The sequence below is a fragment of the Styela clava genome, chromosome 13 (genome assembly GCF_964204865.1).
Source record: "Styela clava chromosome 13, kaStyClav1.hap1.2, whole genome shotgun sequence".
Lineage (NCBI taxonomy): Eukaryota > Metazoa > Chordata > Ascidiacea > Stolidobranchia > Styelidae > Styela > Styela clava.
Window position 1 is genome coordinate 13,869,467 of NC_135262.1, and position 8,977 is coordinate 13,878,443.

Here is an 8,977-nt window from a genome sequence, read left to right on the forward strand (position 1 = left end):
AGATTAAAACCACATATATCACATTTATCTTGGATGAATTTCAATCAAATTAATATTATTTATATTTCTAAATCATTAAAATTATTTATATGTATGACCAACAAATAAGTACATTTTGATTAATATAAAATTCCATTCTATTTTGCATGTGTGTTGGTAATGTTTTGTAGTATTAGATTTCAAATCCGTTTTTGAAAACACAAGAAATAGGAAATACTTGACGGCAAAGGAAATACTCATTACACCCAATAAACTTATATATAATCTATATGTTTTGAGAAGATTTCATTTAGTGATATTACACAGTATTAATGTTGGGATCGAATTAGATGGTAAAATCATCTAAATTGATAGAAAATACTCTAGCTGAACGGACATGTCATTAGCAATATTTTTCCAATGATATCTTCAGAACTAAAATGCAATGTAATGGGTTTTGTGGAATTTTTGATTAGAAGATGTATTGTTAAGAAACCTTAATTTTTTAAAGTAGTAAGCATATGGAGTACTATTAAATGATTTTTTTTTTACTTTTGTAATGTTTAAATGAAATCGGATGATGAAAGTTTCACGCAAGATTACAAAAAAACTTTCTATACTCTAACGTTGAATAGGTAGAACAACAATAAGATGAAGACTGCATTTACAATATTTTATCTGCTCGCTTTCGGTAAGACTTTTATTTGTTTTTTAATTGTTTGATAGGTAGCATAATTAATTGAATTTCTTTATTTTATCTCACTTCATTTGAATGAACTTCATTATGTAGATGTCAATTCTTTTTATATAAGATGGGTAATTAGTTCTGTTGTATTATGCAGTGAATATTCTGCATTACTAAACGCAATGAGTATCAGGCAAGCACATTGAAGTGCATTTTTCAAATGCTGAGTCCATTGCACATATATATTGAGAAAACTGCGTGAGCCTCATCCTCCTGAATACTTTGTGAAAAAAAAACTACGTTAAATATTTCGAACAGATATTTCAAGTTGTTTGATGGAAAGAAATACTGAATATTGTGCAAAGCACAAACAGCAAAACTTATAATCATGAAAAGCTAGAAAATTTGCAACTTGGGCAATAGATGTTTCCCCGAGCAGCGACTACCTTGTTTACTTTCGTGACATTGGCAAATTAGCAAGATGCAAAATGTGACGTCACAATATACGCAATTAGCAGGCGCTCAGGTACTCCCGAATGTTGTGAACCAAGATGGCGGACACCGGAGTAGTATGTGTACCAGGTTAGGGTTAGGCCATAATTTCAGGTACAAATACTACGAAAGTCACTTGGCTATTTCCCGAACTCGTAATATAAATAAAATAGGGAAATTGAAATAAAATTATGGCCTAACCCTAATCTGGTTAAAATACTACGTTCCGGTGTCTGCCATCTTGGTTTACATAATTCGGGAATGCCGCCGTTCAGACACAAATTCTCAAGCATGGTTGTAAAATTGCAGTAATCTAAAATTAGTCTGAAGATAGCGGTGATATACTAGCCTAGAGTACTAGACTAAACTTTCCTACCGGTACTTTTAAATGACATGTTGTTGAATGTCTTGAATCAAAATGCTGGTGTGAAACATATAAACCCGTTTACAGACGCTAACTCGCGAAACCACTGTTAGAATAAAAATTTGAAAATTTGCGATGGTGAGGTATAGAAAATATTTCTCGGGGGTCAAAGGTCGAAGAAACATCCTTAGTTTGAGCAATATGCAGGGAAAAATAAGAGCCAAACCCAGGGATTAAGCCCATTTGGTGCCCTAAGCACTGAAGACTTTGGTGCACCCTCATGTGTATTTTCATTATAAAAACAATAAACCACATAAGTGCATTATCCATTAAAAATAATCACAACCCACATTAAATAAAACAACTTTTACGAGCATTTTTAGGTTTTTTAACTGTTATATATAGCCGATATATATATATATTGGCAAACACGAAATATCAGGCCGATATATCGGTCGAGCTCTAATCCCGAGGGAGTGTGACAATGAAGATTCATGCCTCCAGTCTCAACGTGAATCGAAATACCAAAGGATACAAGTCACAACTGTAGTTTGAAATTTTACCGCTATCTGTAGTCTACCTCAGGGTGGTTCAAGGTTGCTAGGTTGAAGGACCACAAAAATCTAACACTGTTTGAATTTTAGGTTTCATTTCAACTTACGGTATGAAATTGCCGGATTTTTTCCACGAAATTAGTAAAAGATCAACATGTTCCAGTCCTTGGGAAAGTTGCGTATGTTTTTGCAAAGCCGAGAAACTCGTTAATATTGCCAACAAAAATGGTTGCAACTATTTTAAAGAAGACAGAGGTAAATACTTGTGTTACCTTTGCACATTTATCAGCATTTTTATGATAGCAGTAGCATTGGGTGCTATTGATGTTAGGTCGAATTACTTTAAACAAGGACATATGATTTATTTGCAGTTGTGTAGTAAATTTTATTCAGATAATAAATTTTATTGGCCACGACAAAATGTAGCTTGCCTAATTTGAAATGAGTCCATATTCTAAAATATAGTTGTCATTTGTTTATTCCGTATCATACTATTGAGATGATGAAGCGACGAATAAAAAAAAATTGTTGCATCGTGCATTCTATTGAAAAGATATTATTTATTTGTAGAAATAATATAGTAAATTCTTGCTTAAAATAATGCCTATATAATGTACTTGCAGGATACAAATGTTGGGAATGCATTGATCATTGCTACACCTGGACTTATAAAACTGCAAACGGACTTGCTGGCTAAAAGCTTCACTTCACATTTCAGTTCACTGTTAGTCATGATTATAATAGTTACCATAGCTATTCAGTGATATTTAGATAATAATTTATTTCAAAATGTTGAGCATCATCACTGGAATATAAGCTCATTTTGATGTATGCTTTTTTTCTCCTCAGTTTTTGTAATTTATATATTTTATATATGAAATTTTTCTGCTTTTGTTCGCTAATAAGCAACGTCAATATATAATAGAAATCAATGAAGTCACTTGAAAATAACGCTTACTGAGTTCTGAAGTACGGCAAATACTACTAAAATTTAGCAAAAATGCCATGATTTTGTTAAATGAAAATTGTACTTTTGTTGTCAGTGAGAGCATCTTCCGTTTTATTTAATTAATAAGATTATTGAAATATATATGTAGCCTATTTTATTGTCTTATATCGATGTAACAAAGCGCCAAAGCGTCAATAATACCGTTTAAGATCACATTCTTTAAAAGAATGTAAACTTTCAGTAAGATTTTGAGAAATAGAAATTTTAATCTTTATATTTATACGTCTAATCAGTAGTGCTGTTTAAAGAGTTTATCTAAAGGTTCGCGTGTACCAGTTCTTGGAATGTCGTGATAATCAGAGAAACCATTCCTCTTTGTTTTAGACATTATAGCACTGCAGAAAATTGCAGAAGTGCATCGCATCTGACGGAAAGTATTGTATTTAGCGTCTTGAAAGTTATGTATTAGATTAACGTAAAGCGTATCACGTGAATGTGGCGTGCATAGTGAGGGGAACCGTTGATAGTTATTTCGAAACAAAAAAAGAACCTGTTGGTAAAATTTTTAATTTCATCAATGCGTCTAATTCTCTAATATAACTCACCCAACATTCTCATACTTTATGGTTAAGATGACTGTAGCGCTATACTAATTACTATAAGATTTTCGAAATTGATGCGGACCGAATACCCATAACTGACTCAACATATACAAAAAATATATATATATCTATATTTTATTGAATACTAAATGGCACACATTCAGTTTAAACATGAAAATAATTGAAGCCTATCTGGTTTCTATTATCAAACATTTTTAATCTGTTGTTTCTAGCTCCATTTCTTGAGTGTTTTGAATAATTAGCTCCCGAGATTAGTTGATCTTCGTCCAGCGTAGTTCTCACAACTGTTGCAGGTCCAACATTTTTCGACTGTTGTGAGAAGTTTTAAAAGTATTAAATATCTTGTGAGAAAGCAATGTACCAATTCACATGATATGATAGAGACTCTTTTATAGAGATACTAACGGAATCACTTTAACTAAGGTACAAACACCTGGTACCTGTAATAGGTACAGATATTTCACGTTACATAGTTTTAAGAACATCACTACCAAAAAATCACAAGTTAAATAAGTCTGAAGATAAAAAAAAACATACTTTTCCACTTCTTTATGAACTTATTGCATCCTAAGTTTCTCAAATGCTTTGCATATATTGTGCAAAAACATTTGCATGTGTTCCACTCGTTGCATCTTGAGACAGAATTACGTTTCGAAGATCTTCTAGATTTGGCTTCAGTAGATGAAATTGCTAAAATCAATTGAAATATAGCTTAGGCATTTCAGATGTACAAATAGTTTCATGGATTAGAGAAATTATGTTTTGTTTATCTAACATAAATGAAAAACAATATTAAAAACATATATATATATATATATATATATATACATTCAAAATAATTCTTTCTATTCGATGTGCAATTTTAGACTTTAAAAATTTATACACATTCTTTAAAATATTAAACTCACCCAGGAAAAGAACAATCGTTGATAGTAATAAAACTTTGAAGTGCTTCATTTCAACAATATTTTATTTTATTTAAAATAATTAGTATTGTCTAACGTATACAAATTTTAATAGATTTATTCCATATAATTTGAATGGTCGGTGAACGGTGTTAGCCTGCTTTTTCTGTGCAATATTTGACCACTACGCAGTTTTCGAAAGTGGCTGATGCATCGTTACGTTACCCTATTTATACATTTTTGAATTTTTCTGGGTGATTTTCTCCTAAAACAAATTGTTCGGTTACTAGCGTCAAAAATGCAAAGTTCAATTCTCATAAGAATAAAACAAACAATCTACAATGTAATTCTCGAATACGCGCCGTGTGGCATGAGAATTTTAATTCCATGATAGGTTGGACAAAGAAGAACGGGAACTTGAATATGCCCTCGATCTGCAATTCACATGAAGATTGAGTTATGCACACAAATATATTTTAATGAAAAATTTTGAATATAGAGCACAATACTTTGTAATAAACATACCTAGAGAGTCAAATTTACTGAATGTATTTACTAAATTTTGCTTGTAAATTCTTACGAAAACATGGCTCAGTTCTCAATTTAAGTTAAATATTTTTCATGAGCATCTCCCATTGTTTGGTGAATTCGTGTTGCTGTTTGATTTTTTATTGTATTGTGATTCTTAATTGTTTAAAACTAGTAAAATAAACGATATGAAAAAAAACTTCTTGGTGGATTTCAAGACTGCTAAATTTAAATAAATAAATAATTTAGAGAAAAATTTATTCAAAATTGCTTTGAAAATGGATGGAGATTGTTAATCTTTATTGTATGCAGTCCTTGTGAATGCCAACAAGAATGCTTGAACGAGATAATATTAAAGTTATCAGTAAAAATAACATGATTTCTTTCAACGAAATAGTAAGTATATTTGTGAGCTTTTCTTCGATCTAACAAAAGCTATCTCATTCAAGCATTCTTGTGGCGAGTACAACATACGGATCCGAAATAGAAAGTAAACAAGGAGAAAGGACCTGCAGTTCAATACACAATATCCGAGACCCCTTTGTTTGATTAGTCATCATATGAGTATGTGGTAGAGAGCAGTTAAACACAAACATTACGAAAGCGTTACTCCAAGCACATAGTCTGCGACCTTGACTTTTTGCTGTTCATTATTCAAGAGTAAAATATTAGCTTGTAATGCTATTACTATCGTATTGGAACTCTCTGTTTATATAGGTTATTTCTGATAACAAGAATCAGAATAAAGATTGGGGCATTTTTAAGACGCGATCATTATATAAATAAAACGCTTTTAAACTTGAATAGATGATAAAAATACCAAAATGAAATATATGTTTAGACCACTAAATTCGGATAATCACTTCCAATTTTTGTTTCGAGATTTCCTCGAGGTAACGAAATTCGATATACACCTTTGATCGATTATACACGTTGTTATGAAGTGACTAATACATTAGTAATTTTGATTACATAAATCAGATGGCAATGTGATAAAAGTTGCTTAACTATTCAACGCAAGGAAGTAGATGGCGATCGGAGACCGCCGAATTATCGATCTTCCGTACCGGTCATCACCAGCCCCACAAAGTCGAAGCGGCGTGTAACCAAAATGGGTAGACGCTCCACATCGCAGACAGGGCATTGTAACGCTCACAATCGTTCGCGGCAAAAAGTTAGGAGATCCCCGAAACAGAAACTGCGGTTTCGATTTCTTCGCTCTGACTCAATAGCGACACCGCGTTTGGAGCAATTTGGAGCAGATTCAACCTCGCTTTTGTGAGATATCGCGTAGCATACAAAAGGGTCAAACAGACAAATACCTATCAACATACTTATCGAGATCGATAAGTAAAAAGGGAGTAATGCCCAAATATATAATAAAGTACGATCCATAGGTACACTGCGGGTCCAATAATGGCGTTACTTTTATACCAGTATTGTTTTGTGAAATTATATTTTTCATCCGTTGACGAAAGCACAAGGAATAGGAGTTATTCGACGGCAAAGGAATATATTATGTTATTTTGTGATGATTTTGATTTAGTATTGTTACATAGTATTGGGATTCAAATTCCAATTGAATGTTAAATGTAACTAAACTATTAGAAAACACTCCATTTGAAAGTATCCATGAACATTGTCATTTGAAGCATTATTTCTCAATGATGTCTTCAAAAAGAAGATGCAATGCCATTGATCTTTGGAATTTTTTAATCGATGATGTATTGCCAAACAACCGTAATAATTTTATGTAGTAATTATATTGCAGATTGTTTGATTGAGTGATATTTTTATTACCTTTGATTTGTTAAAATGAAATCGGAACATCGTAAGTTTCACGCAGGATTTTAATAAAAAGCTTTTTGTTATCTTAACGCTGAGTAAGTATAACAACAATAAAATAAAGTCTGCAATTCTAATATTTTATCTGCTTGTTCTCGGTAAGACTCTTATTTGTTTATTAATTCTTTGGTAGGTACCACAACTCATTGAAATATATCTTTTTATCGAACTTTATTCTAAATCGAACTTAATTTTAATGAATTTTATTGGACACAGATCGTATTGGTATTATTCAATGTCACATCTTTTATTTATATATATCTTTAACTTGGTTCTGTAGTATTATGTGCAGTAGATTTTTTACATTACAAAATGCAGTGTGGATTAGGGGAGGACACGGAAGTGGATAGTTCCAAATGCTGAACCCACTTTCACACATTGAGTCAATTGTCCGATAAAGTTCTTTTTTGTAAATGGTTTCTTATATCGTTGTTATGTGCGTTTCTCTCAATTAATTAAATTCTTCAATTAAATTCTCACTTTGTGTAGATTTCATAAGTCCTTAGAAAGGCTGTCTCTTAGTCTTAACTCCCCTCCTCTCTTAACAATGGGACTGAATAGTTTGTGGAAAAACTAAGTGAAGCGTTCCAAACAGTTATTTCGAGATGTTTGATAGAAAAAATTCCAGTAAAAACAGACAAAAACTGTTATCATGAAAAGCGCGAAAATGTTCATCTATGGCAAATATGGTAAATACTTTAAATACCTTTGCACATTTATCAGCATTTTTATGATAGCAGTGGCATTGAGTGCTATTGTTGTTAAGTCGAATTTCTCCATACAACGACATATGATTAATTTGCGAAATGGAGTATATTTAGTCAGATAAGATTTATTTAATGGCCATGACAAATGTACCAAATATTTATTGAATCTGTAGTATAAAATAAATGCGCTACTTGTTCATTTCGTAACATTTTTTATGATGAAGCGACTAATAAATAAATTTGTTGAACCGAGCATTCTATTAGAAAATGTTTTTCAGATATGTATTACTTAGTTGAATAAATAATATAGCAAATTCTTGCTTAAAACAATGCTTATGTTATTTACTTGCAGGTGACAAATGCTGGGAATGCATTGATCATTGAAATACCTGGACTTTCAGAACTTCTAGTGGACTTGCTGGCTGAAAGTTATATTTTAATTAACTGTTATTCATAATTGCCATTGCTATTCATTGAATGAAAATAATGATTTATTTGAAAATGTTGAGAACTATCATTGCAATGTATGCTCATTTTGATATATTATATTCTTCTGCTTTGAATTTGTAATTTTAAATCTCATATTTAAATTTTTTTGCGAACGAAAAGAACGCTAACTGATATCTAAAATAAGCAAACTCAACTAAAATTTAGCGCAAATGTCACGATTTTGGTGAATTAAAATTGTACTTTTATTTGCAATAAGAACATCTTTTGCTTTTATGAATAAGTTAGAATATACTTGTATTGAGATATTTTTGTTCTAGCTGTAGATAGGCTTCTGGCGCAATTTTTTCATGCAATGATGGTTTAACTGACTTATATCGATAGTAACAAAGCGTCAATATTATCGTTCTAGAATAGGCTACTTTCAAAGCATGTGAACTTTCAGTAATATTTTGTGAAATATGAATTTTAATATTTCTCCGTTTCCGTATTACATCTCACGGATAGCATTGCATTTGGTTTTTTGAAGTTAGGTATTAGATTAAGTTAAAGCGTACATAGGGACATACATACACTTTCTAGAATGAGGGAACCTATTGTTGGTGAGTTCGAAACAAAAGAAGAACCCGTTGTTAAAATTCTGAATCCCAATAATGCGGACAGGGTGGTCCAAAGTTGTCGGCTCCGGAAGCCACAAAATTAGTTTTGCATTGTTTGCGGGCACAATAGTGCCAAGAATATGTAAACAGTGCAACACAAAACAAACGCTATGATCAGTATTTGTCATTTAACAAGATAAAATATGCAAAAACCACAAAAGAAGTCAAAAAACCTGCGAACGTCTTTCTATATTTACATTTATTGTAAGATTTCAAACTCTTCATAACGGAAAAAGTGCT

General features: G+C 31.7%; 2 long non-coding RNA genes across 2 annotated transcripts; one reads left to right on the forward strand and one right to left on the reverse strand.

Moving 5' to 3' along the window:
- Window positions 1–327: 327 nt before the first annotated feature.
- On the forward strand, window positions 328–3,180 carry LOC144431394 (uncharacterized). Its single transcript, XR_013479971.1, has 3 exons — window positions 328–670; window positions 2,165–2,329; window positions 2,698–3,180. It is a non-coding gene; the product is annotated as an uncharacterized LOC144431394 (long non-coding RNA).
- A 562-nt stretch (window positions 3,181–3,742) lies between these two features.
- Window positions 3,743–4,891, reverse strand: LOC144431470 (uncharacterized). Its single transcript, XR_013480038.1, has 3 exons — window positions 4,555–4,891; window positions 4,184–4,336; window positions 3,743–3,955 (listed from the first exon to the last, which is right to left on the reverse strand). It is a non-coding gene; the product is annotated as an uncharacterized LOC144431470 (long non-coding RNA).
- Window positions 4,892–8,977: the final 4,086 nt, after the last annotated feature.